General features: G+C 43.9%; 14 non-coding genes across 14 annotated transcripts; all 14 read right to left on the bottom strand.

The window, feature by feature from the left end:
* Window positions 1-1,851: 1,851 nt before the first annotated feature.
* On the bottom strand, window positions 1,852-1,933 carry trnas-aga (transfer RNA serine (anticodon AGA)). The gene has a single exon. It is a non-coding gene; the product is annotated as a tRNA-Ser (tRNA).
* Window positions 1,934-3,807: 1,874 nt separating this feature from the next.
* trnas-aga (transfer RNA serine (anticodon AGA)) lies at window positions 3,808-3,889 on the bottom strand. The gene has a single exon. It is a non-coding gene; the product is annotated as a tRNA-Ser (tRNA).
* A 1,907-nt stretch (window positions 3,890-5,796) lies between these two features.
* trnas-aga (transfer RNA serine (anticodon AGA)) lies at window positions 5,797-5,878 on the bottom strand. The gene has a single exon. It is a non-coding gene; the product is annotated as a tRNA-Ser (tRNA).
* A 1,898-nt stretch (window positions 5,879-7,776) lies between these two features.
* Window positions 7,777-7,858, bottom strand: trnas-aga (transfer RNA serine (anticodon AGA)). The gene has a single exon. It is a non-coding gene; the product is annotated as a tRNA-Ser (tRNA).
* A 1,904-nt stretch (window positions 7,859-9,762) lies between these two features.
* trnas-aga (transfer RNA serine (anticodon AGA)) lies at window positions 9,763-9,844 on the bottom strand. The gene has a single exon. It is a non-coding gene; the product is annotated as a tRNA-Ser (tRNA).
* A 1,904-nt stretch (window positions 9,845-11,748) lies between these two features.
* trnas-aga (transfer RNA serine (anticodon AGA)) lies at window positions 11,749-11,830 on the bottom strand. Its single transcript has one exon. It is a non-coding gene; the product is annotated as a tRNA-Ser (tRNA).
* A 1,898-nt stretch (window positions 11,831-13,728) lies between these two features.
* trnas-aga (transfer RNA serine (anticodon AGA)) lies at window positions 13,729-13,810 on the bottom strand. The gene has a single exon. It is a non-coding gene; the product is annotated as a tRNA-Ser (tRNA).
* A 1,904-nt stretch (window positions 13,811-15,714) lies between these two features.
* Window positions 15,715-15,796, bottom strand: trnas-aga (transfer RNA serine (anticodon AGA)). The gene has a single exon. It is a non-coding gene; the product is annotated as a tRNA-Ser (tRNA).
* A 1,904-nt stretch (window positions 15,797-17,700) lies between these two features.
* trnas-aga (transfer RNA serine (anticodon AGA)) lies at window positions 17,701-17,782 on the bottom strand. The gene has a single exon. It is a non-coding gene; the product is annotated as a tRNA-Ser (tRNA).
* A 1,905-nt stretch (window positions 17,783-19,687) lies between these two features.
* Window positions 19,688-19,769, bottom strand: trnas-aga (transfer RNA serine (anticodon AGA)). The gene has a single exon. It is a non-coding gene; the product is annotated as a tRNA-Ser (tRNA).
* A 1,874-nt stretch (window positions 19,770-21,643) lies between these two features.
* trnas-aga (transfer RNA serine (anticodon AGA)) lies at window positions 21,644-21,725 on the bottom strand. Its single transcript has one exon. It is a non-coding gene; the product is annotated as a tRNA-Ser (tRNA).
* Window positions 21,726-23,623: 1,898 nt separating this feature from the next.
* On the bottom strand, window positions 23,624-23,705 carry trnas-aga (transfer RNA serine (anticodon AGA)). The gene has a single exon. It is a non-coding gene; the product is annotated as a tRNA-Ser (tRNA).
* Window positions 23,706-25,609: 1,904 nt separating this feature from the next.
* Window positions 25,610-25,691, bottom strand: trnas-aga (transfer RNA serine (anticodon AGA)). Its single transcript has one exon. It is a non-coding gene; the product is annotated as a tRNA-Ser (tRNA).
* Window positions 25,692-27,594: 1,903 nt separating this feature from the next.
* trnas-aga (transfer RNA serine (anticodon AGA)) lies at window positions 27,595-27,676 on the bottom strand. The gene has a single exon. It is a non-coding gene; the product is annotated as a tRNA-Ser (tRNA).
* Between the last annotated feature and the right edge of the window lie 245 nt (window positions 27,677-27,921).

Here is a 27,921-nt window from a genome sequence, read left to right as displayed (position 1 = left end):
GTAGCAGGCAGACACACATAATACAATTCTCAACATTATTGAGTTCGCAATAAATATTCTTTCATTCAGAACCTGACGAAATCCAAACCCGAGATGAGCCAATAGCTTTGTTAAGGTTGCTATAGGAAAGTTTTGATCGCACCGCTTTGTTGAATTAGGAAATGCCATTTGATTTGATTTAAAATCGCAATTTGCTGTTGGACTCTGTGCATTGTCTTTCATTATTTGTTGACAGGGCGATAATGCACCGACAGAAATCAAAATACAAACTGGAGTTAGTGCTGGATTCTGAAAATGCAGGTCTTATCCTCAGGGTCCAGAAACATATGTGTTCAAGCAAATCCATTAAATTTCAACACACAAAAACAGAAACTTCAGGGAAAACTCAGCCGGTCTGGCATCATCAGTGGAGAGAGAAACGGAGTTAACGTTTCCACTCCGCATCAACTAAAGAGAGGATTTTACATTTATTATCAAATATCAGTTCGATACTCCCCTCGCTTCAGATCAAAAATGCCCAAATGTCACAAAAATATTCTGAACATTCTTCTAAATCAACGAACCAGTTCACATTCAGATGCAGAAATACTCCCTCCCACCTCCCTCGCTGCTGCCTGCCGATGGAAATGACCCGCCAGCAATCCAATGGCTTTCTCACCATATTCATAGCCAATCCCTTGCGGGCCTCCATTGCTGAACCGCCCTCCCTTTCGATAGAAGATCAAACTTCACCGGCAACTCCTTCCTCCTCACTACATGTCCCTCTTCCGTGTGCATCAGATATATTCCATCGCCCGCCAACATCTCCCCGATCAACGCTGCCCTCCCTCCCGCGCCTCGCTACCTACCTTTGCCTTGAATGAAATTACCTCCCCTCACTCCCGCCTTCCATACCTTGCAAACCACGGACGGCGAGACGTTCCCATTTTGGTTCATTTCCACATACTCCTCAATCACTTTCCCCATCTTAATGCAAAAAATCGGGTCTGCCATCAAACCCACAATGGCAACTCATTGTGAACAATAAAGAAGAAGCCTGAGTTCAATGGAAGGTAGGTGGAGTTTGAAACTATGGTTATTTGAATTGCACCCACGGACGTCTTTAGAGTAACAAAGCAACGTTCGCGACTTGAGAGTCCTCATTTGATCGCCCTAAGGTTAAATTGGCGATGCTCGGTAACAGAACCCGGATCCAGTGCTTGGGAGACAGCCAATATTCCTGACTGACGGGTGAGTGAGGATTATTTCTCTCCATGCTGGTCTTGACTTGTTCCCTCTTAATTTCTAGTATTTATTCAACCACCTACAATATATTTGTGATATACACTATCCAAAAAGCATTCACATTGTCTTAGGTTTGAGATAGTCATGATTTGGAGATGCCGGTGTTGGACTGTGGTGAGCACAGTAAGATGTCTTCCAACACCAGGTTAATGTCCAACAGGTTTGTTTCGAAACACTGGCTTTTCTGCATTCACCATAGCCAATCCCTGGACAAAATTGAAAATTTGAATTGTTCCTCGCATGATTCAGGCATTTTACTTCTCCCCTCCCTGGTCAATAACGCTTGCCCATGGCCGAAGTCTTCATCAGCAAGCTGAATGTACATCTCCGTTCACTCATTAATAGCATATGTTCCATTGTAAAATTCTTATCCAGAAAGCGCTGTGTACTTTTCCAATCACTGAATAATAACACATGTTGAACTGTGTCCCGACTTTTCAAATAGAGCGCACTCTGTTGGGAAAAACAACTCGTCTTTTTGCAAAGTGTGGGATACCATTTCGCATCAGACACCATTCGTTCCAAAGAACGTGGTGAAACTTGAACCTGAATGAGAAAAAGGGAAAACGTAATCGGCAGGGTTCGAACCTGCGCGGGGAGACCCCAATGGATTTCTACTCCATCGCCTTAACCACTCGACCACGACTACATGAGGGCAAAAGCTGCTTCGGTGATTTGACGCGGAAGGTATTTTTTTATTCGGGAGGAGCAGCAGACACACATAATACAATTCTGAACATTATTGTGTTCATAATAAGTATTCTTTCATTCAGAACCTGACGAAATCCAAACCCGAGATGAGCCAATAGCTTTGTTAAGGTTGCTATAAGAATGTTTTGATAGCACCGCTTTGTTGAATTAGGAAATGCCATTTGATTTGATTTAAATTCGCAATTTGCTGTTGGACTCTGTGCATTTTCTTTCTGTATTTGTTGACAGGGCGATAATGCACCGACAGAAATCACAATACAAACTGGAGTTAGTGCTGGATTCTGAAAATGCAGGAATTATCCTCAGGGTCCAGAAACATCTGGGTTAAAGCAAATCCATTAGATTTCAACTCACAAAAACAGAAACTTCAGGGGAAACTCAGCCGGTCTGGCATCATCAGTGGAGAGAGAAACGGAGTTAACGTTTCCACTCCGCATCAACTAAAGGGAGGATTTTACATTTATTATCAAATACAAGTTCGATACTCCCCGCGCTTCAGATCCAAAATGCCCAAATGTCACAAAAATATTATCAACATTCTTCTAAATCCACGAACCAGTTCACATTCAGATGCAGAAATATTCCCTTCCACCTCCATCGCTGCTGCCTGCCGATGGAAATGACCAGCCAGCCATCCAATGGCTTGTTCACCATACTCATAGCCAATCCCTTGCGGGCCTCCATTGCTGAACAGCCCTCCCTTTCGATAGAAGATCAAACTTCACCTGCAACTCCTTCCTCCTCACTAAATGTGCCGCTTCCGTGTGCATCAGATATATTCCATCGCCCGCCAACATCTCCCTGATCCACGCTGCCATTCCTAACGCGCCTCGCTAACCACCTTTGTCTTGAATGAAATGACCTCCCCCCTCACTACCGCCTTCCATACCTTCCAAACCACGGACGGCGAGACGTTCCCATTTTGGTTCATTTCCACATACTCCTCAATCACTTTCTCCTCTTAATGCAAAAAATTGGGTCTGCCATCAAACCCACAATGGCAAGTAATTGTTAACAATAAAGAAGAAACCTGAGTTCAATGGAAGGTAGATGGAGTTTGAAACTATGGTTATTTGAATTGCACCCGCGGACGTTCGCGACTTGAGAGTCCTCATTTGATCGCCACAAGGTTAAATTGGCAATGCTCGGTAAGCGAACCCGGATCTCGTGCATGGGAGACAGCCAACATTCCTGACTGACGGGTGAGTGAGGCTTATTTCTCTCCATGCTTGTTCCCTCTTAGTTTCTAGTATTTATTCAACCATCTACAATCAATTTGCGATATACACTATCCAAAAATCATTCACATTGTCTTAGTTTGGAAATAGCCATGATTTAGAGATGCCGGTGTTGGACTGTGGTGAGCACAGTACGATGTCTGACAACACCAGGTTAACGTCCAACAGGTATGTTTCGAACCACTAGCTTTTCTGCATTCACCATAGCCATTCCCTGGACAAAATCGAAAATTGGAATAGTTGCTCGCATGATTCAGGCTTTTACTTCTCCCCTCCCTAGTCAATAACGCTTGCCCATGGCCTAACTCTTCATCAGCAAGCTGTCTGTACATCTCCGTTCACTAATTAATGGCATATGTTCCATTGTATAATTCTTATCCAGAAAGCGTTGTGAACTTTTCCAATCACTGAATAATAACACATGTTGAACTGTGTCCCGACTTTTCAAATAGAGCGCACTCTGTTGGGAAAAACAACTCGTCTTTTTGCAAAGTGTGGGATACCATTTCGCATCAGACACCATTCGTTCCAAAGAACGTGGTGAAACTTGAACCTGAATGCGAAAAAGAACATACGTAGTCGGCAGGGTTCGAACCTGCGCGGGGAGACCCCAATGGATTTCTAGTCCATCGCCTTAACCACTCGGCCACGACTACACGAGCTCAAAAGCTGCTTCGGTGTCATTTGACGCGGAAGGTATTTTTTTATTCGGTAGGAGTAGGCAGAAACACATCATTCAATTCTGAACATTATTGAGTTCACAATAAATATTCTTTCATTCAGAACCTGACGAAATCCAAACCCGAGATGAGCCAATAGCTTTGTTAAGGTTGCTATAGGAAAGCTTTGATAGCACCACTTTGTTGAATTAGGAAATGTCATTTGATTTGATTTAAATTCGCAATTTGCTGTTGGACTCGGTGCATTTTCTTTCTGTATTTGTTGACAGGGCGATAATGCACCGAAAGAAATCACAATACAAACTGGAGTTAGTGCTGGATTCTGAAAATGCAGGAATTATCCTCAGGGTCCAGAAACATATGGGTTAAAGCAAATCCATTAAATTTCAACACACAAAAACAGAAACTTCAGGGAAAACTCAGCCGGTCTGGCATCATCAGTGGAGAGAGAAACGGAGTTAACGTTTCCACTCCGCATCAACTAAAGGGAGGAGTTTACATTTATTATCAAATATAAGTTCGATACTCCCCTCGCTTCAGATCCAAAGTGCCCAAATGCCACAAAAATATTCTCAACATTCTTCTAAATCCACGAACCAGTTCACATTCAGATGCAGAAATACTCCCTCCCACCTCCCTCGCTGCTGCCTGCCGATGGAAATGACCCGTCAGCAATCCAATGGCTTGCTCACCATACTCATAGCCAATCCCTTGCGGGCCTCCATTGCTGAACCGCCCTCCCTTTCGATAGAAGATCAAACTTCACCTGCAACTCCTTCCTCCTCACTACATGTCCCGCTTCCGTGTGCATCAGATATATTCCACGCCCGCCAACATTTCCCCGATCCACGCTGCCCTTCCTAACGCGCCTCGCTAACCACCTTTGTCTTGAATGATATGACCTCCCCCCTCACTACCGCCTTCCATAACTTCCAAACCACGGACGGCGAGACGTTCCCATTTTGGTTCATTTCCACATACTCCTCAATCACTTTCTCCTCTTAATGCAAAAAATCGGGTCGGCCATCAAACCCACAATGGCAAGTAATTGTTAACAATAAAGAAGAAACCTGAGTGCAATGGAGGGTAGATGGAGTTTGAAACTATGGTTATTTGAACTGCAACCGCGGACGTCTTTACAGTCACAAAGCAAGTTCGCGACTTGAGAGTCCTCATTTGATCGCCACAAGGTTAAATTGGCAATGCTCGGTAAGCGACCCCGGATCTAGTGCTTGGGAGACAGCCAACATTCCTGACTGACGGGTGAGTGAGGATTATTTCTCTCCATGCTGGTCTTGACTTGATCCCTCTCAGTTTCTAGTATTTATTCAACCATCTACAATCAATTTGCGATATATACTATCCAAAAAGCATTCGCATTGTCTTAGTTTGGAGATAGCCATGATTTAGAGATGCCGGTGTTGGACTGTGGTGAGCACAGTACGATGTCTTACAACACCAGGTCAACGTCCAACAGGTTTGTTTCGAAACACTAGCTTTTCTGCATTCACCATCGCCAATCCCTGGACAAAATTGAAAATTGGAATTGTTGCTCGCATGATTCAGGCTTTTACTTCTCCCCTGCCTAGTCAATAACGCTTGCCCATGGCCTAACTCTTCATCAGCAAGCTGTCTGTACATCTCCGTTCACTAATTAATGGAATATGTTCCATTGTATAATTCTTATCCAGAAAGCGTTGTGAACTTTTCCAATCACTGAATAATAACACATGTCGAACTGTGTCCCGCCTTTTCAAATAGAGCGCACTCTGTTGGGAAAAACAACTGGTCTTTTTGCAAAGTGTGGGATACCATTTCGCATCAGACACCATTCGTTCCAAAGAACGTGGTGAAACTTGAACCTGAATGAGAAAAAGAACATACGTAGTCGGCAGGGTTCGACCCTGCGCGTGGAAACCCCAATGGATTTCTAGTCCATTGCCTTAACCACTCGGCCACGACTACACGAGATCCGATGCTGTTCGGTGATTTGACGCGGAAGGTATTTTTTTATTCGGTAGGAGCAGGCAGACACACATAATACAATTCTCAACATTATTGAGTTCGCAATAAATATTCTTTCATTCAGAACCTGACGAAATCCAAACCCGATATGAGCCAATAGCTTTGTTAAGGTTGCTATAGGAAAGTTTTGATAGCACCGCTTTGTTGAATTAGGAAATGCCATTTGATTTGATTTAAAATCGCAATTTGCTGTTGGACTCTGTGCATTATCTTTCATTATTTGTTGACAGGGCGATAATGCACCGACAGAAATCAAAATACAAACTGGAGTTAGTGCTGGATTCTGAAAATGCAGGTATTATCCTCAGGGTCCAGAAACATATGTGTTAAAGCAAATCCATTAAATTTCAACACACAAAAACAGAAACTTCAGGGAAAACTCAACCGGTCTGGCATCATCAGTGGAGAGAGAAACGGAGTTAACGTTTCCACTCCGCATCAACTAAAGAGAGGATTTTACATTTATTATCAAATATCAGTTCGATACTCCCCTCGGTTCAGATCCAAAATGCCCAAATGTCACAAAAATATTCTGAACATTCTTCTAAATCAACGAACCAGTTCACATTCAGAAATACTCCCTCCCACCTCCCTCGCTGCTGCCTACCGATGGAAATGACCCGCCAGCAATCCAATGGCTTTCTCACCATATTCATAGCCAATCCCTTGCGGGCCTCCATTGCTGAACCGCCCTCCCTTTCGATAGAAGATCAAACTTCACCGGCAACTCCTTCCCCCTCACTACATGTCCCGCTTCCGTGTGCATCAGATATATTCCACGCCCGCCAACATTTCCCCGATCCACGCTGCCCTTCCGAACGCGCCTTGCTAACCACCTTTGTCTTGAATGATATGACCTCCCCCCTCACTACCGCCTTCCATAACTTCCAAACCACGGACGGCGAGACGTTCCCATTTTGGTTCATTTCCACATACTCCTCAATCACTTTCTCCTCTTAATGCAAAAAATCGGGTCGGCCATCAAACCCACAATGGCAAGTAATTGTTAACAATAAAGAAGAAACCTGAGTGCAATGGAGGGTAGATGGAGTTTGAAACTATGGTTATTTGAATTGCACCCGCGGACGTCTTTACAGTCACAAAGCAAGTTCGCGACTTGAGAGTCCTCATTTGATCGCCACAAGGCTAAATTGGCAATGCTAGGTAAGCGACCCCGGATCTAGTGCTTGGGAGACAGCCAACGTTCCTGACTGACGGGTGAGTGAGGATTATTTCTCTCCATGCTGGTCTTGACTTGATCCCTCTCAGTTTCTAGTATTTATTCAACCATCTACAATCAATTTGCGATGTATACTATCCAAAAAGCATTCGCATTGTCTTAGTTTGGAGATAGCCATGATTTAGAGATGCCGGTGTTGGACTGTGGTGAGCACAGTACGATGTCTTACAACACCAGGTCAACGTCCAACAGGTTTGTTTCGAAACACTAGCTTTTCTGCATTCACCATCGCCAATCCCTGGACAAAATTGAAAATTGGAATTGTTGCTCGCATGATTCAGGCTTTTACTTCTCCCCTGCCTAGTCAATAACGCTTGCCCATGGCCTAACTCTTCATCAGCAAGCTGTCTGTACATCTCCGTTCACTAATTAATGGCATATGTTCCATTGTATAATTCTTATCCAGAAAGCGTTGTGAACTTTTCCAATCTCTGAATAATAACACATGTCGAACTGTGTCCCGCCTTTTCAAATAGAGCGCACTCTGTTGGGAAAAACAACTGGTCTTTTTGCAAAGTGTGGGATACCATTTCGCATCAGACACCATTCGTTCCAAAGAACGTGGTGAAACTTGAACCTGAATGAGAAAAAGAACATACGTAGTCGGCAGGGTTCGAACCTGCGCGTGGAAACCCCAATGGATTTCTAGTCCATTGCCTTAACCACTCGGCCACGACTACACGACATCCGATGCTGTTCGGTGATTTGACGCGGAAGGTAATTTTTTATTCGGTAGGAGCAGGCAGACACACATAATACAATTCTCAACATTATTGAGTTCGCAATAAATATTCTTTCATTCAGAACCTGACGAATTCCAAACCCGAGATGAGCCAATAGCTTTGTTAAGGTTGCTATAGGAAAGTTTTGATAGCACCGCTTTGTTGAATTAGGAAATGCCATTTGATTTGATTTAAAATCACAATTTGCTGTTGGACTCTGTGCATTTTCTTTCATTATTTGTTGACAGGGCGATAATGCACCGACAGAAATCAAACTACAAACTGGAGTTAGTGCTGGATTCTGAAAATGCAGGTATTATCCTCAGGGTCCAGAAACATATGTGTTAAAGCAAATCCATTAAATTTCAACACACAAAAACAGAAACTTCAGGGAAACCTCAGCCGGTCTGGCATCATCAGTGGAGAGAGAAACGGAGTTAACGTTTCCACTCCGCATCAACTAAAGAGAGGATCTTACATTTATTATCAAATATCAGTTCGATACTCCCCTCGCTTCAGATCCAAAATGCCCAAATGTCACAAAAATATTCTGAACATTCTTCTAAATCCACGAACCAGTTCACATTCAGATGCAGAAATACTCCCTCCCACCTCCCTCGCTGCTGCCTGCCGATGGAAATGACCCGCCAGCAATCCAATGGCTTTCTCACCATATTCACAGCCAATCCCTTGCGGGCCTCCATTGCTGAACCGCCCTCCCTTTCGATAGAAGATCAAACTTCACCTGCAACTCCTTCCTCCTCACTACATGTCCCGCTTCCGTGTGCATCAGATATATTCCACGCCCGCCAACATTTCCCCGATCCACGCTGCACTTCCGAACGCGCCTTGCTAACCACCTTTGTCTTGAATGATACGACCTCCCCCCTCAATACCGCCTTCCATAACTTCCAAACCACGGACGGCGAGACGTTCCCATTTTGGTTCATTTCCACATACTCCTCAATCACTTTCTCCTCTTAATGCAAAAAATCGGGTCGGCCATCAAACCCACAATGGCAAGTAATTGTTAACAATAAAGAAGAAACCTGAGTGCAATGGAGGGTAGATGGAGTTTGAAACTATGGTTATTTGAATTGCACCCGCGGACGTCTTTACAGTCACAAAGCAAGTTCGCGACTTGAGAGTCCTCATTTGATCGCCACAAGGCTAAATTGGCAATGCTAGGTAAGCGACCCCGGATCTAGTGCTTGGGAGACAGCCAACATTCCTGACTGACGGGTGAGTGAGGATTATTTCTCTCCATGCTGGTCTTGACTTGATCCCTCTCAGTTTCTAGTATTTATTCAACCATCTACAATCAATTTGCGATATATACTATCCAAAAAGCATTCGCATTGTCTTAGTTTGGAGATAGCCATGATTTAGAGATGCCGGTGTTGGACTGTGGTGAGCACAGTACGATGTCTTACAACACCAGGTCAACGTCCAACAGGTTTGTTTCGAAACACTAGCTTTTCTGCATTCACCATCGCCAATCCCTGGACAAAATTGAAAATTGGAATTGTTGCTCGCATGATTCAGGCTTTTACTTCTCCCCTGCCTAGTCAATAACGCTTGCCCATGGCCTAACTCTTCATCAGCAAGCTGTCTGTACATCTCCGTTCACTAATTAATGGCATATGTTCCATTGTATAATTCTTATCCAGAAAGCGTTGTGAACTTTTCCAATCACTGAATAATAACACATGTCGAACTGTGTCCCGCCTTTTCAAATAGAGCGCACTCTGTTGGGAAAAACAACTGGTCTTTTTGCAAAGTGTGGGATACCATTTCGCATCAGACACCATTCGTTCCAAAGAACGTGGTGAAACTTGAACCTGAATGAGAAAAAGAAAATACGTAGTCGGCAGGGTTCGAACCTGCGCGTGGAAACCCCAAAGGATTTCTAGTCCATTGCCTTAACCACTCGGCCACGACTACACGAGATCCGATGCTGTTCGGTGATTTGACGCGGAAGGTATTTTTTTATTCGGTAGGAGCAGGCAGACACACATAATACAATTCTCAACATTATTGAGTTCGCAATAAATATTCTTTCATTCAGAACCTGACGAAATCCAAACCCGAGATGAGCCAATAGCTTTGTTAAGGTTGCTATAGGAAAGTTTTGATAGCACCGCTTTGTTGAATTAGGAAATGCCATTTGATTTGATTTAAAATCGCAATTTGCTGTTGGACTCTGTGCATTATCTTTCATTATTTGTTGACAGGGCGATAATGCACCGACAGAAATCAAAATACAAACTGGAGTTAGTGCTGGATTCTGAAAATGCAGGTATTATCCTCAGGGTCCAGAAACATATGTGTTAAAGCAAATCCATTAAATTTCAACACACAAAAACAGAAACTTCAGGGAAAACTCAACCGGTCTGGCATCATCAGTGGAGAGAGAAACGGAGTTAACGTTTCCACTCCGCATCAACGAAAGAGAGGATTTTACATTTATTATCAAATATCAGTTCGATACTCCCCTCGGTTCAGATCCAAAATGCCCAAATGTCACAAAAATATTCTGAACATTCTTCTAAATCAACGAACCAGTTCACATTCAGATGCAGAAATACTCCCTCCCACCTCCCTCGCTGCTGCCTGCCGATGGAAATGACCCGCCAGCAATCCAATGGCTTTCTCACCATATTCATAGCCAATCCCTTGCGGGCCTCCATTGCTGAACCGCCCTCCCTTTCGATAGAAGATCAAACTTCACCTGCAACTCCTTCCCCCTCACTACATGTCCCGCTTCCGTGTGCATCAGATATATTCCACGTCCGCCAACATTTCCCCGATCCACGCTGCCCTTCCGAACGCGCCTTGCTAACCACCTTTGTCTTGAATGATATGACCTCCCCCCTCACTACCGCCTTCCATAACTTCCAAACCACGGACGGCGAGACGTTCCCATTTTGGTTCATTTCCACATACTCCTCAATCACTTTCTCCTCTTAATGCAAAAAATCGGGTCGGCCATCAAACCCACAATGGCAAGTAATTGTTAACAATAAAGAAGAAACCTGAGTGCAATGGAGGGTAGATGGAGTTTGAAACTATGGTTATTTGAACTGCAACCGCGGACGTCTTTACAGTCACAAAGCAAGTTCGCGACTTGAGAGTCCTCATTTGATCGCCACAAGGTTAAATTGGCAATGCTCGGTAAGCGACCCCGGATCTAGTGCTTGGGAGACAGCCAACATTCCTGACTGACGGGTGAGTGAGGATTATTTCTCTCCATGCTGGTCTTGACTTGATCCCTCTCAGTTTCTAGTATTTATTCAACCATCTACAATCAATTTGCGATATATACTATCCAAAAAGCATTCGCATTGTCTTAGTTTGGAGATAGCCATGATTTAGAGATGCCGGTGTTGGACTGTGGTGAGCACAGTACGATGTCTTACAACACCAGGTCAACGTCCAACAGGTTTGTTTCGAAACACTAGCTTTTCTGCATTCACCATCGCCAATCCCTGGACAAAATTGAAAATTGGAATTGTTGCTCGCATGATTCAGGCTTTTACTTCTCCCCTGCCTAGTCAATAACGCTTGCCCATGGCCTAACTCTTCATCAGCAAGCTGTCTGTACATCTCCGTTCACTAATTAATGGAATATGTTCCATTGTATAATTCTTATCCAGAAAGCGTTGTGAACTTTTCCAATCACTGAATAATAACACATGTCGAACTGTGTCCCGCCTTTTCAAATAGAGCGCACTCTGTTGGGAAAAACAACTGGTCTTTTTGCAAAGTGTGGGATACCATTTCGCATCAGACACCATTCGTTCCAAAGAACGTGGTGAAACTTGAACCTGAATGAGAAAAAGAACATACGTAGTCGGCAGGGTTCGACCCTGCGCGTGGAAACCCCAATGGATTTCTAGTCCATTGCCTTAACCACTCGGCCACGACTACACGAGATCCGATGCTGTTCGGTGATTTGACGCGGAAGGTATTTTTTTATTCGGTAGGAGCAGGCAGACACACATAATACAATTCTCAACATTATTGAGTTCGCAATAAATATTCTTTCATTCAGAACCTGACGAAATCCAAACCCGATATGAGCCAATAGCTTTGTTAAGGTTGCTATAGGAAAGTTTTGATAGCACCGCTTTGTTGAATTAGGAAATGCCATTTGATTTGATTTAAAATCGCAATTTGCTGTTGGACTCTGTGCATTATCTTTCATTATTTGTTGACAGGGCGATAATGCACCGACAGAAATCAAAATACAAACTGGAGTTAGTGCTGGATTCTGAAAATGCAGGTATTATCCTCAGGGTCCAGAAACATATGTGTTAAAGCAAATCCATTAAATTTCAACACACAAAAACAGAAACTTCAGGGAAAACTCAACCGGTCTGGCATCATCAGTGGAGAGAGAAACGGAGTTAACGTTTCCACTCCGCATCAACTAAAGAGAGGATTTTACATTTATTATCAAATATCAGTTCGATACTCCCCTCGGTTCAGATCCAAAATGCCCAAATGTCACAAAAATATTCTGAACATTCTTCTAAATCAACGAACCAGTTCACATTCAGAAATACTCCCTCCCACCTCCCTCGCTGCTGCCTACCGATGGAAATGACCCGCCAGCAATCCAATGGCTTTCTCACCATATTCATAGCCAATCCCTTGCGGGCCTCCATTGCTGAACCGCCCTCCCTTTCGATAGAAGATCAAACTTCACCGGCAACTCCTTCCCCCTCACTACATGTCCCGCTTCCGTGTGCATCAGATATATTCCACGCCCGCCAACATTTCCCCGATCCACGCTGCCCTTCCGAACGCGCCTTGCTAACCACCTTTGTCTTGAATGATATGACCTCCCCCCTCACTACCGCCTTCCATAACTTCCAAACCACGGACGGCGAGACGTTCCCATTTTGGTTCATTTCCACATACTCCTCAATCACTTTCTCCTCTTAATGCAAAAAATCGGGTCGGCCATCAAACCCACAATGGCAAGTAATTGTTAACAATAAAGAAGAAACCTGAGTGCAATGGAGGGTAGATGGAGTTTGAAACTATGGTTATTTGAATTGCACCCGCGGACGTCTTTACAGTCACAAAGCAAGTTCGCGACTTGAGAGTCCTCATTTGATCGCCACAAGGCTAAATTGGCAATGCTAGGTAAGCGACCCCGGATCTAGTGCTTGGGAGACAGCCAACGTTCCTGACTGACGGGTGAGTGAGGATTATTTCTCTCCATGCTGGTCTTGACTTGATCCCTCTCAGTTTCTAGTATTTATTCAACCATCTACAATCAATTTGCGATGTATACTATCCAAAAAGCATTCGCATTGTCTTAGTTTGGAGATAGCCATGATTTAGAGATGCCGGTGTTGGACTGTGGTGAGCACAGTACGATGTCTTACAACACCAGGTCAACGTCCAACAGGTTTGTTTCGAAACACTAGCTTTTCTGCATTCACCATCGCCAATCCCTGGACAAAATTGAAAATTGGAATTGTTGCTCGCATGATTCAGGCTTTTACTTCTCCCCTGCCTAGTCAATAACGCTTGCCCATGGCCTAACTCTTCATCAGCAAGCTGTCTGTACATCTCCGTTCACTAATTAATGGCATATGTTCCATTGTATAATTCTTATCCAGAAAGCGTTGTGAACTTTTCCAATCTCTGAATAATAACACATGTCGAACTGTGTCCCGCCTTTTCAAATAGAGCGCACTCTGTTGGGAAAAACAACTGGTCTTTTTGCAAAGTGTGGGATACCATTTCGCATCAGACACCATTCGTTCCAAAGAACGTGGTGAAACTTGAACCTGAATGAGAAAAAGAACATACGTAGTCGGCAGGGTTCGAACCTGCGCGTGGAAACCCCAATGGATTTCTAGTCCATTGCCTTAACCACTCGGCCACGACTACACGACATCCGATGCTGTTCGGTGATTTGACGCGGAAGGTAATTTTTTATTCGGTAGGAGCAGGCAGACACACATAATACAATTCTCAACATTATTGAGTTCGCAATAAATATTCTTTCATTCAGAACCTGACGAATTCCAAACCCGAGATGAGCCAATAGCTTTGTTAAGGTTGCTATAGGAAAGTTTTGATAGCACCGCTTTGTTGAATTAGGAAATGCCATTTGATTTGATTTAAAATCACAATTTGCTGTTGGACTCTGTGCATTTTCTTTCATTATTTGTTGACAGGGCGATAATGCACCGACAGAAATCAAACTACAAACTGGAGTTAGTGCTGGATTCTGAAAATGCAGGTATTATCCTCAGGGTCCAGAAACATATGTGTTAAAGCAAATCCATTAAATTTCAACACACAAAAACAGAAACTTCAGGGAAACCTCAGCCGGTCTGGCATCATCAGTGGAGAGAGAAACGGAGTTAACGTTTCCACTCCGCATCAACTAAAGAGAGGATCTTACATTTATTATCAAATATCAGTTCGATACTCCCCTCGCTTCAGATCCAAAATGCCCAAATGTCACAAAAATATTCTGAACATTCTTCTAAATCCACGAACCAGTTCACATTCAGATGCAGAAATACTCCCTCCCACCTCCCTCGCTGCTGCCTGCCGATGGAAATGACCCGCCAGCAATCCAATGGCTTTCTCACCATATTCACAGCCAATCCCTTGCGGGCCTCCATTGCTGAACCGCCCTCCCTTTCGATAGAAGATCAAACTTCACCTGCAACTCCTTCCTCCTCACTACATGTCCCGCTTCCGTGTGCATCAGATATATTCCACGCCCGCCAACATTTCCCCGATCCACGCTGCCCTTCCGAACGCGCCTTGCTAACCACCTTTGTCTTGAATGATACGACCTCCCCCCTCAATACCGCCTTCCATAACTTCCAAACCACGGACGGCGAGACGTTCCCATTTTGGTTCATTTCCACATACTCCTCAATCACTTTCTCCTCTTAATGCAAAAAATCGGGTCGGCCATCAAACCCACAATGGCAAGTAATTGTTAACAATAAAGAAGAAACCTGAGTGCAATGGAGGGTAGATGGAGTTTGAAACTATGGTTATTTGAATTGCACCCGCGGACGTCTTTACAGTCACAAAGCAAGTTCGCGACTTGAGAGTCCTCATTTGATCGCCACAAGGCTAAATTGGCAATGCTAGGTAAGCGACCCCGGATCTAGTGCTTGGGAGACAGCCAACATTCCTGACTGACGGGTGAGTGAGGATTATTTCTCTCCATGCTGGTCTTGACTTGATCCCTCTCAGTTTCTAGTATTTATTCAACCATCTACAATCAATTTGCGATGTATACTATCCAAAAAGCATTCGCATTGTCTTAGTTTGGAGATAGCCATGATTTAGAGATGCCGGTGTTGGACTGTGGTGAGCACAGTACGATGTCTTACAACACCAGGTCAACGTCCAACAGGTTTGTTTCGAAACACTAGCTTTTCTGCATTCACCATCGCCAATCCCTGGACAAAATTGAAAATTGGAATTGTTGCTCGCATGATTCAGGCTTTTACTTCTCCCCTGCCTAGTCAATAACGCTTGCCCATGGCCTAACTCTTCATCAGCAAGCTGTCTGTACATCTCCGTTCACTAATTAATGGCATATGTTCCATTGTATAATTCTTATCCAGAAAGCGTTGTGAACTTTTCCAATCACTGAATAATAACACATGTCGAACTGTGTCCCGCCTTTTCAAATAGAGCGCACTCTGTTGGGAAAAACAACTGGTCTTTTTGCAAAGTGTGGGATACCATTTCGCATCAGACACCATTCGTTCCAAAGAACGTGGTGAAACTTGAACCTGAATGAGAAAAAGAAAATACGTAGTCGGCAGGGTTCGAACCTGCGCGTGGAAACCCCAAAGGATTTCTAGTCCATTGCCTTAACCACTCGGCCACGACTACACGAGATCCGATGCTGTTCGGTGATTTGACGCGGAAGGTATTTTTTTATTCGGTAGGAGCAGGCAGACACACATAATACAATTCTCAACATTATTGAGTTCGCAATAAATATTCTTTCATTCAGAACCTGACGAAATCCAAACCCGAGATGAGCCAATAGCTTTGTTAAGGTTGCTATAGGAAAGTTTTGATAGCACCGCTTTGTTGAATTAGGAAATGCCATTTGATTTGATTTAAAATCGCAATTTGCTGTTGGACTCTGTGCATTATCTTTCATTATTTGTTGACAGGGCGATAATGCACCGACAGAAATCAAAATACAAACTGGAGTTAGTGCTGGATTCTGAAAATGCAGGTATTATCCTCAGGGTCCAGAAACATATGTGTTAAAGCAAATCCATTAAATTTCAACACACAAAAACAGAAACTTCAGGGAAAACTCAACCGGTCTGGCATCATCAGTGGAGAGAGAAACGGAGTTAACGTTTCCACTCCGCATCAACTAAAGAGAGGATTTTACATTTATTATCAAATATCAGTTCGATACTCCCCTCGGTTCAGATCCAAAATGCCCAAATGTCACAAAAATATTCTGAACATTCTTCTAAATCAACGAACCAGTTCACATTCAGATGCAGAAATACTCCCTCCCACCTCCCTCGCTGCTGCCTGCCGATGGAAATGACCCGCCAGCAATCCAATGGCTTTCTCACCATATTCATAGCCAATCCCTTGCGGGCCTCCATTGCTGAACCGCCCTCCCTTTCGATAGAAGATCAAACTTCACCTGCAACTCCTTCCCCCTCACTACATGTCCCGCTTCCGTGTGCATCAGATATATTCCACGTCCGCCAACATTTCCCCGATCCACGCTGCCCTTCCGAACGCGCCTTGCTAACCACCTTTGTCTTGAATGATATGACCTCCCCCCTCACTACCGCCTTCCATAACTTCCAAACCACGGACGGCGAGACGTTCCCATTTTGGTTCATTTCCACATACTCCTCAATCACTTTCTCCTCTTAATGCAAAAAATCGGGTCGGCCATCAAACCCACAATGGCAAGTAATTGTTAACAATAAAGAAGAAACCTGAGTGCAATGGAGGGTAGATGGAGTTTGAAACTGTGGTTATTTGAATTGCACCCGCGGACGTCTTTACAGTCACAAAGCAAGTTCGCGACTTGAGAGTCCTCATTTGATCGCCACAAGGCTAAATTGGCAATGCTAGTTAAGCGACCCCGGATCTAGTGCTTGGGAGACAGCCAACGTTCCTGACTGACGGGTGAGTGAGGATTATTTCTCTCCATGCTGGTCTTGACTTGATCCCTCTCAGTTTCTAGTATTTATTCAACCATCTACAATCAATTTGCGATGTATACTATCCAAAAAGCATTCGCATTGTCTTAGTTTGGAGATAGCCATGATTTAGAGATGCCGGTGTTGGACTGTGGTGAGCACAGTACGATGTCTTACAACACCAGGTCAACGTCCAACAGGTTTGTTTCGAAACACTAACTTTTCTGCATTCACCATCGCCAATCCCTGGACAAAATTGAAAATTGGAATTGTTGCTCGCATGATTCAGGCTTTTACTTCTCCCCTGCCTAGTCAATAACGCTTGCCCATGGCCTAACTCTTCATCAGCAAGCTGAATGTACATCTCCGTTCACTAATTAATGGCATATGTTCCATTGTATAATTCTTATCCAGAAAGCGTTGTGAACTTTTCCAATCACTGAATAATAACACATGTCGAACTGTGTCCCGCCTTTTCAAATAGAGCGCACTCTGTTGGGAAAAACAACTGGTCTTTTTGCAAAGTGTGGGATACCATTTCGCATCAGACACCATTCGTTCCAAAGAACGTGGTGAAACTTGAACCTGAATGAGAAAAAGAACATACGTAGTCGGCAGGGTTCGAACCTGCGCGTGGAAACCCCAATGGATTTCTAGTCCATTGCCTTAACCACTCGGCCACGACTACACGAGATCCGATGCTGTTCGGTGATTTGACGCGGAAGGTATTTTTTTATTCGGTAGGAGCAGGCAGACACACATAATACAATTCTCAACATTATTGAGTTCGCAATAAATATTCTTTCATTCAGAACCTGACGAAATCCAAACCCGAGATGAGCCAATAGCTTTGTTAAGGTTGCTATAGGAAAGGTTTGATAGCACCGCTTTGTTGAATTAGGAAATGCCATTTGATTTGATTTAAATCGCAATTTGCTGTTGGACTCTGTGCATTATCTTTCATTATTTGTTGACAGGGCGATAATGCACCGACAGAAATCAAAATACAAACTGGAGTTAGTGCTGGATTCTGAAAATGCAGGTATTATCCTCAGGGTCCAGAAACATATGTGTTAAAGCAAATCCATTAAATTTCAACACACAAAAACAGAAACTTCAGGGAAAACTCAACCGGTCTGGCATCATCAGTGGAGAGAGAAACGGAGTTAACGTTTCCACTCCGCATCAACTAAAGAGAGGATTTTACATTTATTATCAAATATCAGTTCGATACTCCCCTCGGTTCAGATCCAAAATGCCCAAATGTCACAAAAATATTCTGAACATTCTTCTAAATCAACGAACCAGTTCACATTCAGATGCAGAAATACTCCCTCCCACCTCCCTCGCTGCTGCCTGCCGATGGAAATGACCCGCCAGCAATCCAATGGCTTTCTCACCATATTCATAGCCAATCCCTTGCGGGCCTCCATTGCTGAACCGCCCTCCCTTTCGATAGAAGATCAAACTTCACCGGCAACTCCTTCCTCCTCACTACATGTCCCTCTTCCGTGTGCATCAGATATATTCCATCGCCCGCCGACATCTCCCCGATCAACGCTGCCCTCCCTCCCGCGCCTCGCTACCTACCTTTGCCTTGAATGAAATTACCTCCCCTCACTCCCGCCTTCCATACCTTGCAAACCACGGACGGCGAGACGTTCCCATTTTGTTTCATTTCCACATACTCCTCAATCACTTTCCCCATCTTAATGCAAAAAATCGGGTCTGCCATCAAACCCACAATGGCAACTCATTGTGAACAATAAAGAAGAAGCCTGAGTTCAATGGAAGGTAGGTGGAGTTTGAAACTATGGTTATTTGAATTGCACCCACGGACGTCTTTAGAGTAACAAAGCAACGTTCGCGACTTGAGAGTCCTCATTTGATCGCCCTAAGGTTAAATTGGCAATGCTCGGTAACAGAACCCGGATCCAGTGCTTGGGAGACAGCCAATATTCCTGACTGACGGGTGAGTGAGGATTATTTCTCTCCATGCTGGTCTTGACTTGTTCCCTCTTAATTTCTAGTATTTATTCAACCATCTACAATATATTTGCGATATACACTATCCAAAAAGCATTCACATTGTCTTAGTTTTGAGATAGCCATGATTTGGAGATGCCGGTGTTGGACTGTGGTGAGCACAGTAAGATGTCTTCCAACACCAGGTTAATGTCCAACAGATTTGTTTCGAAACACTGGCTTTTCTGCATTCACCATAGCCAATCCCTGGACAAAATTGAAAATTTGAATTGCTCCTCGCATGATTCAGGCATTTTACTTCTCCCCTCCCTGGTCAATAACGCTTGCCCATGGCCGAAGTCTTCATCAGCAAGCTGAATGTACATCTCCGTTCACTCATTAATAGCATATGTTCCATTGTAAAATTCTTACCCAGAAAGCGCTGTGTACTTTTCCAATCACTGAATAATAACACATGTTGAACTGTGTCCCGACTTTTCAAATAGAGCGCACTCTGTTGGGAAAAACAACTCGTCTTTTTGCAAAGTGTGGGATACCATTTCGCATCAGACACCATTCGTTCCAAAGAACGTGGTGAAACTTGAACCTGAATGAGAAAAAGGGAATACGTAATCGGCAGGGTTCGAAACTGCGCGGGGAGACCCCAATGGATTTCTACTCCATCGCCTTAACCACTCGGCCACGACTACATGAGGGCAAAAGCTGCTTCGGTGATTTGACGCGGAAGGTATTTTTTTATTCGGGAGGAGCAGCAGACACACATAATACAATTCTGAACATTATTGTGTTCATAATAAGTATTCTTTCATTCAGAACCTGACGAAATCCAAACCCGAGATGAGCCAATAGCTTTGTTAAGGTTGCTATAAGAATGTTTTGATAGCACCGCTTTGTTGAATTAGGAAATGCCATTTGATTTGATTTAAATTCGCAATTTGCTGTTGGACTCTGTGCATTTTCTTTCTGTATTTGTTGACAGGGCGATAATGCACCGACAGAAATCACAATACAAACTGGAGTTAGTGCTGGATTCTGAAAATGCAGGAATTATCCTCAGGGTCCAGAAACATCTGGGTTAAAGCAAATCCATTAGATTTCAACTCACAAAAACAGAAACTTCAGGGGAAACTCAGCCGGTCTGGCATCATCAGTGGAGAGAGAAACGGAGTTAACGTTTCCACTCCGCATCAACTAAAGGGAGGACTTTACATTTATTATCAAATATAAGTTCGATACTCCCCGCGCTTCAGATCCAAAATGCCCAAATGTCACAAAAATATTATCAACATTCTTCTAAATCCACGAACCAGTTCACATTCAGATGCAGAAATACTCCCTTCCACCTCCATCGCTGCTGCCTGCCGATGGAAATGACCAGCCAGCCATCCAATGGCTTGTTCACCATACTCATAGCCAATCCCTTGCGGGCCTCCATTGCTGAACAGCCCTCCCTTTCGATAGAAGATCAAACTTCACCTGCAACTCCTTCCTCCTCACTAAATGTGCCGCTTCCGTGTGCATCAGATATATTCCATCGCCCGCCAACATCTCCCTGATCCACGCTGCCATTCCTAACGCGCCTCGCTAACCACCTTTGCCTTGAATGAAATGACCTCCCCCCTCACTACCGCCTTCCATACCTTCCAAACCACGGACGGCGAGACGTTCCCATTTTGGTTCATTTCCACATACTCCTCAATCACTTTCTCCTCTTAATGCAAAAAATTGGGTCTGCCATCAAACCCACAATGGCAAGTAATTGTTAACAATAAAGAAGAAACCTGAGTTCAATGGAAGGTAGATGGAGTTTGAAACTATGGTTATTTGAATTGCACCCGCGGACGTTCGCGACTTGAGAGTCCTCATTTGATCGCCACAAGGTTAAATTGGCAATGCTCGGTAAGCGAACCCGGATCTCGTGCATGGGAGACAGCCAACATTCCTGACTGACGGGTGAGTGAGGCTTATTTCTCTCCATGCTTGTTCCCTCTTAGTTTCTAGTATTTATTCAACCATCTACAATCAATTTGCGATATACACTATCCAAAAATCATTCACATTGTCTTAGTTTGGAAATAGCCATGATTTAGAGATGCCGGTGTTGGACTGTGGTGAGCACAGTACGATGTCTGACAGCACCAGGTTAACGTCCAACAGGTATGTTTCGAACCACTAGCTTTTCTGCATTCACCATAGCCATTCCCTGGACAAAATCGAAAATTGGAATAGTTGCTCGCATGATTCAGGCTTTTACTTCTCCCCTCCCTAGTCAATAACGCTTGCCCATGGCCTAACTCTTCATCAGCAAGCTGCCTGTACATCTCCGTTCACTAATTAATGGCATATGTTCCATTGTATAATTCTTATCCAGAAAGCGTTGTGAACTTTTCCAATCACTGAATAATAACACATGTTAAACTGTGTCCCGACTTTTCAAATAGAGCGCACTCTGTTGGGAAAAACAACTGGTCTTTTTGCAAAGTGTGGGATACCATTTCGCATCAGACACCATTCGTTCCAAAGAACGTGGTGAAACTTGAACCTGAATGCGAAAAAGAACATACGTAGTCGGCAGGGTTCGAACCTGCGCGGGGAGACCCCAATGGATTTCTAGTCCATCGCCTTAACCACTCGGCCACGACTACACGAGCTCAAAAGCTGCTTCGGTGTCATTTGACGCGGAAGGTATTTTTTTATTCGGTAGGAGTAGGCAGAAACACATCATTCAATTCTGAAAATTATTGAGTTCACAATAAATATTCTTTCATTCAGAACCTGACGAAACCCAAACCCGAGATGAGCCAATAGCTTTGTTAAGGTTGCTATAGGAAAGCTTTGATAGCACCACTTTGTTGAATTAGGAAATGTCATTTGATTTGATTTAAATTCGCAATTTGCTGTTGGACTCGGTGCATTTTCTTTCTGTATTTGTTGACAGGGCGATAATGCACCGAAAGAAATCACAATACAAACTGGAGTTAGTGCTGGATTCTGAAAATGCAGGAATTATCCTCAGGGTCCAGAAACATATGGGTTAAAGCAAATCCATTAAATTTCAACACACAAAAACAGAAACTTCAGGGAAAACTCAGCCGGTCTGGCATCATCAGTGGAGAGAGAAACGGAGTTAACGTTTCCACTCCGCATCAACTAAAGGGAGGAGTTTACATTTATTATCAAATATAAGTTCGATACTCCCCTCGCTTCAGATCCAAAGTGCCCAAATGCCACAAAAATATTCTCAACATTCTTCTAAATCCACGAACCAGTTCACATTCAGATGCAGAAATACTCCCTCCCACCTCCCTCGCTGCTGCCTGCCGATGGAAATGACCCGTCAGCAATCCAATGGCTTGCTCACCATACTCATAGCCAATCCCTTGCGGGCCTCCATTGCTGAACCGCCCTCCCTTTCGATAGAAGATCAAACTTCACCTGCAACTCCTTCCTCCTCACTACATGTCCCGCTTCCGTGTGCATCAGATATATTCCACGCCCGCCAACATTTCCCCGATCCACGCTGCCCTTCCTAACGCGCCTCGCTAACCACCTTTGTCTTGAATGATATGACCTCCCCCCTCACTACCGCCTTTCATAACTTCCAAACCACGGACGGCGAGACGTTCCCATTTTGGTTCATTTCCACATACTCCTCAATCACTTTCTCCTCTTAATGCAAAAAATCGGGTCGGCCATCAAACCCACAATGGCAAGTAATTGTTAACAATAAAGAAGAAACCTGAGTGCAATGGAGGGTAGATGGAGTTTGAAACTATGGTTATTTGAACTGCAACCGCGGACGTCTTTACAGTCACAAAGCAAGTTCGCGACTTGAGAGTCCTCATTTGATCGCCACAAGGTTAAATTGGCAATGCTCGGTAAGCGACCCCGGATCTAGTGCTTGGGAGACAGCCAACATTCCTGACTGACGGGTGAGTGAGGATTATTTCTCTCCATGCTTGTTCCCTCTTAGTTTCTAGTATTTATTCAACCATCTACAATCAATTTGCGATATACACTATCCAAAAAGCATTCGCATTGTCTTAGTTTGGAGATAGCCATGATTCAGAGATGCCGGTGTTGGACTGTGGTGAGCACAGTACGATGTCTTACAACACCAGGTGAACGTCCAACAGGTATGTTTCGAAACACTAGCTTTTCTGCATTCACCATAGCCAATCCCTGGACAAAATCGAAAATTGGAATTGATGCTCGCATGATTCAGGCATCTTACTTCTCCCCTCCCTGGTCAACAACGCTTGCCCATGGCCTAAGTCTTCATCAGAAAGCTGAATGTACATCTCCGTTCACTAATTAATAGCATATGTTCCATTGTAAAATTCTTATCCAGATAGCGCTGTGTACTTTTCCAATCACTGAATAATAACACAGGTTGAACTGTCTCCCGACTTTTCAAATAGAGCGCACTCTGTTGGGAAAAACAACTCGTCTGTTTGCAAAGTGTGGGATACCATTTCGCATCAGACACCATTCGTTCCAAAGAACGTGGTGAAACTTGAACCTGAATGCGAAAAAGAACATACGTAGTCGGCAGGGTTCGAACCTGCGCGGGGAGACCCCAATGGATTTCTAGTCCATCGCCTTAACCACTCGGCCACGACTACTCGAAAGTAGATGCTGTTCGGTGATTTGACGCGGAAGGTATTTTTTTATTCGGTAGTAGCAGGCAGACACACATAATATAATTCTCAACATTATTGAGTTCGCAATAAATATTCTTTCATTCAGAACCTGACGAAATCCAAACCTGAGATGAGCCAATAGCTTTGTTAAGGTTGCTATAGGAAAGTTTTGATAGCACCGCTTTGTTGAATTAGGAAATGCCATTTGATTTGATTTAAAATCGCAATTTGCTGTTGGACTCTGTGCATTTTCTTTCATCATTTGTTGACAGGGCGATAATGCACCGACAGAAATCAAAATACAAACTGGAGTTAGTGCTGGATTCTGAAAATGCAGGTCTTATCCTCAGGGTCCAGAAACATATGTGTTCAAGCAAATCCATTAAATTTCAACACACAAAAACAGAAACTTCAGGGAAAACTCAGCCGGTCTGGCATCATCAGTGGAGAGAGAAACGGAGTTAACGTTTCCACTCCGCATCAACTAAAGAGAGGATTTTACATTTATTATCAAATATCAGTTCGATACTCCCCTCGCTTCAGATCAAAAATGCCCAAATGTCACAAAAATATTCTGAACATTCTTCTAAATCCACGAACCAGTTCACATTCAGATGCAGAAATACTCCCTCCCACCTCCCTCGCTGCTGCCTGCCGATGGAAATGACCCGCCAGCAATCCAATGGCTTTCTCACCATATTCACAGCCAATCCCTTGCGGGCCTCCATTGCTGAACCGCCCTCCCTTTCGATAGAAGATCAAACTTCACCTGCAACTCCTTCCTCCTCACTACATGTCCCGCTTCCGTGTGCATCAGATATATTCCACGCCCGCCAACATTTCCCCGATCCACGCTGCCCTTCCGAACGCGCCTTGCTAACCACCTTTGTCTTGAATGATATGACCTCCCCACTCACTACCGCCTTCCATAACTTCCAAACCACGGACGGCGAGACGTTCCCATTTTGGTTCATTTCCACATACTCCTCAATCACTTTCTCCTCTTAATGCAAAAAATCTGGTCGGCCATCAAACCCACAATGACAAGTAATTGTTAACAATAAAGAAGAAACCTGAGTGCAATGGAGGGTAGATGGAGTTTGAAACTATGGTTATTTGAATTGCACCCGCGGACGTCTTTACAGTCACAAAGCAAGTTCGCGACTTGAGAGTCCTCATTTGATCGCCACAAGGCTAAATTGGCAATGCTAGGTAATCGATCCCGGATCTAGTGCTTGGGAGACAGCCAACATTCCTGACTGACGGGTGAGTGAGGATTATTTCTCTCCATGCTGGTCTTGACTTGATCCCTCTTAGTTTCTAGTATTTATTCAACCATCTACAATCAATTTGCGATATACACTATCCAAAAAGCATTCACATTGTCTTAGTTTGGAGATAGCCATGGTTTAGAGATGCCGGTGTTGGACTGTGGTGAGCACAGTACGATGTCTTACAACACCAGGTCAACGTCCAACAGGTTTGTTTCGAAACACTAGCTTTTCTGCATTCACCATAGCCAATCCCTGGACAAAATTGAAAATTGGAATTGTTGCTCGCATGATTCAGGCTTTTACTTCTCCCCTCCCTAGTCAATAACGCTTGCCCATGGCCTAACTCTTCATCAGCAAGCTGTCTGTACATCTCCGTTCACTAATTAATGGCATATGTTCCATTCTTTAATTCTTATCCAGAAAGCGTTGTGAACTTTTCCAATCACTGAATAATAACACATGTCGAACTGTGTCCCGCCTTTTCAAATAGAGCGCACTCTGTTGGGAAAAACAACTGGTCTTTTTGCAAAGTGTGGGATACCATTTCGCATCAGACACCATTCGTTCCAAAGAACGTGGTGAAACTTGAACCTGAATGAGAAAAAGAACGTACGTAGTCGGCAGGGTTCGAACCTGCGCGTGGAAACCCCAGTGGATTTCTAGTCCATCGCCTTAACCACTCGGCCACGACTACACGAGAGCAGATGCTGTTCGGTGATTTGACGCGGAAGGTATTTTTTTATTCGGTAGTAGCAGGCAGACACACATAATACAATTCTCAACATTATTGAGTTCGCAATAAATATTCTTTCATTCAGAACCTGACGAAATCCAAACCCGAGATGAGCCAATAGCTTTGTTAAGGTTGCTATAGGAAAGTTTTGATAGCACCGCTTTGTTGAATTAGGAAATGCCATTTGATTTGATTTAAAATCGCAATTTGCTGTTGGACTCTGTGCATTTTCTTTCATTATTTGTTGACAGGGCGATAATGCACCGACAGAAATCAAAATACAAACTGGAGTTAGTGCTGGATTCTGAAAATGCAGGTCTTATCCTCAGGGTCCAGAAACATATGTGTTCAAGCAAATCCATTAAATTTCAACACACAAAAACAGAAACTTCAGGGAAAACTCAGCCGGTCTGGCATCATCAGTGGAGAGAGAAACGGAGTTAACGTTTCCACTCCGCATCAACTAAAGAGAGGATTTTACATTTATTATCAAATATCAGTTCGATACTCCCCTCGGTTCAGATCCAAAATGCCCAAATGTCACAAAAATATTCTGAACATTCTTCTAAATCCACGAACCAGTTCACATTCAGATGCAGAAATACTCCCTCCCACCTCCCTCGCTGCTGCCTGCCGATGGAAATGACCCGCCAGCAATCCAATGGCTTTCTCACCATATTCACAGCCAATCCCTTGCGGGCCTCCATTGCTGAACCGCCCTCCCTTTCGATAGAAGATCAAACTTCACCTGCAACTCCTTCCTCCTCACTACATGTCCCGCTTCCGTGTGCATCAGATATATTCCACGCCCGCCAACATTTCCCCAACCACGCTGCCCTTCCGAACGCGCCTTGCTAACCACCTTTGTCTTGAATGATATGACCTCCCCCCTCACTACCGCCTTCCATAACTTCCAAACCACGGACGGCGAGACGTTCCCATTTTGGTTCATTTCCACATACTGCTCAATCACTTTCTCCTCTTAATGCAAAAAATCTGGTCGGCCATCAAACCCACAATGACAAGTAATTGTTAACAATAAAGAAGAAACCTGAGTGCAATGGAGGGTAGATGGAGTTTGAAACTATGGTTATTTGAATTGCACCCGCGGACGTCTTTACAGTCACAAAGCAAGTTCGCGACTTGAGAGTCCTCATTTGATCGCCACAAGGCTAAATTGGCAATGCTAGGTAAGCGATCCTGGATCTAGTGCTTGGGAGACAGCCAACATTCCTGACTGACGGGTGAGTGAGGATTATTTCTCTCCATGCTGGTCTTGACTTGATCCCTCTTAGTTTCTAGTATTTATTCAACCATCTACAATCAATTTGCGATATACACTATCCAAAAAGCATTCACATTGTCTTAGTTTGGAGATAGCCATGATTTAGAGATGCCGGTGTTGGACTGTGGTGAGCACAGTACGATGTCTTACAACACCAGGTCAACGTCCAACAGGTTTGTTTCGAAACACTAGCTTTTCTGCATTCACCATCGCCAATCCCTGGACAAAATTGAAAATTGGAATTGTTGCTCGCATGATTCAGGCTTTTACTTCTCCCCTCCCTAGTCAATAACGCTTGCCCATGGCCTAACTCTTCATCAGCAAGCTGTCTGTACATCTCCGTTCACTAATTAATGGCATATGTTCCATTCTTTAATTCTTATCCAGAAAGCGTTGTGAACTTTTCCAATCACTGAATAATAACACATGTCGAACTGTGTCCCGACTTTTCAAATAGAGCGCACTCTGTTGGGAAAAACAACTTGTCTTTTTGCAAAGTGTGGGATACCATTTCGCATCAGACACCATTCGTTCCAAAGAACGTGGTGAAACTTGAACCTGAATGAGAAAAAGAACGTACGTAGTCGGCAGGGATCGAACCTGCGCGTGGAAACCCCAATGGATTTCTAGTCCATCGCCTTAACCACTCGGCCACGACTACACGAGAGCAGATGCTGTTCGGTGATTTGACGCGGGAGGTATTTTTTTATTCGGTAGTAGCAGGCAGACACACATAATACAATTCTCAACATTATTGAGTTCGCAATAAATATTCTTTCATTCAGAACCTGACGAAATCCAAACCCGAGATGAGCCAATAGCTTTGTTAAGGTTGCTATAGGAAAGTTTTGATAGCACCGCTTTGTTGAATTAGGAAATGCCATTTGATTTGATTTAAAATCGCAA

This window comes from Scyliorhinus torazame, chromosome 4, assembly GCF_047496885.1.
Source record: "Scyliorhinus torazame isolate Kashiwa2021f chromosome 4, sScyTor2.1, whole genome shotgun sequence".
NCBI lineage: Eukaryota > Metazoa > Chordata > Chondrichthyes > Carcharhiniformes > Scyliorhinidae > Scyliorhinus > Scyliorhinus torazame.
This window is presented reverse-complemented; position numbering and strand designations above follow the sequence as displayed.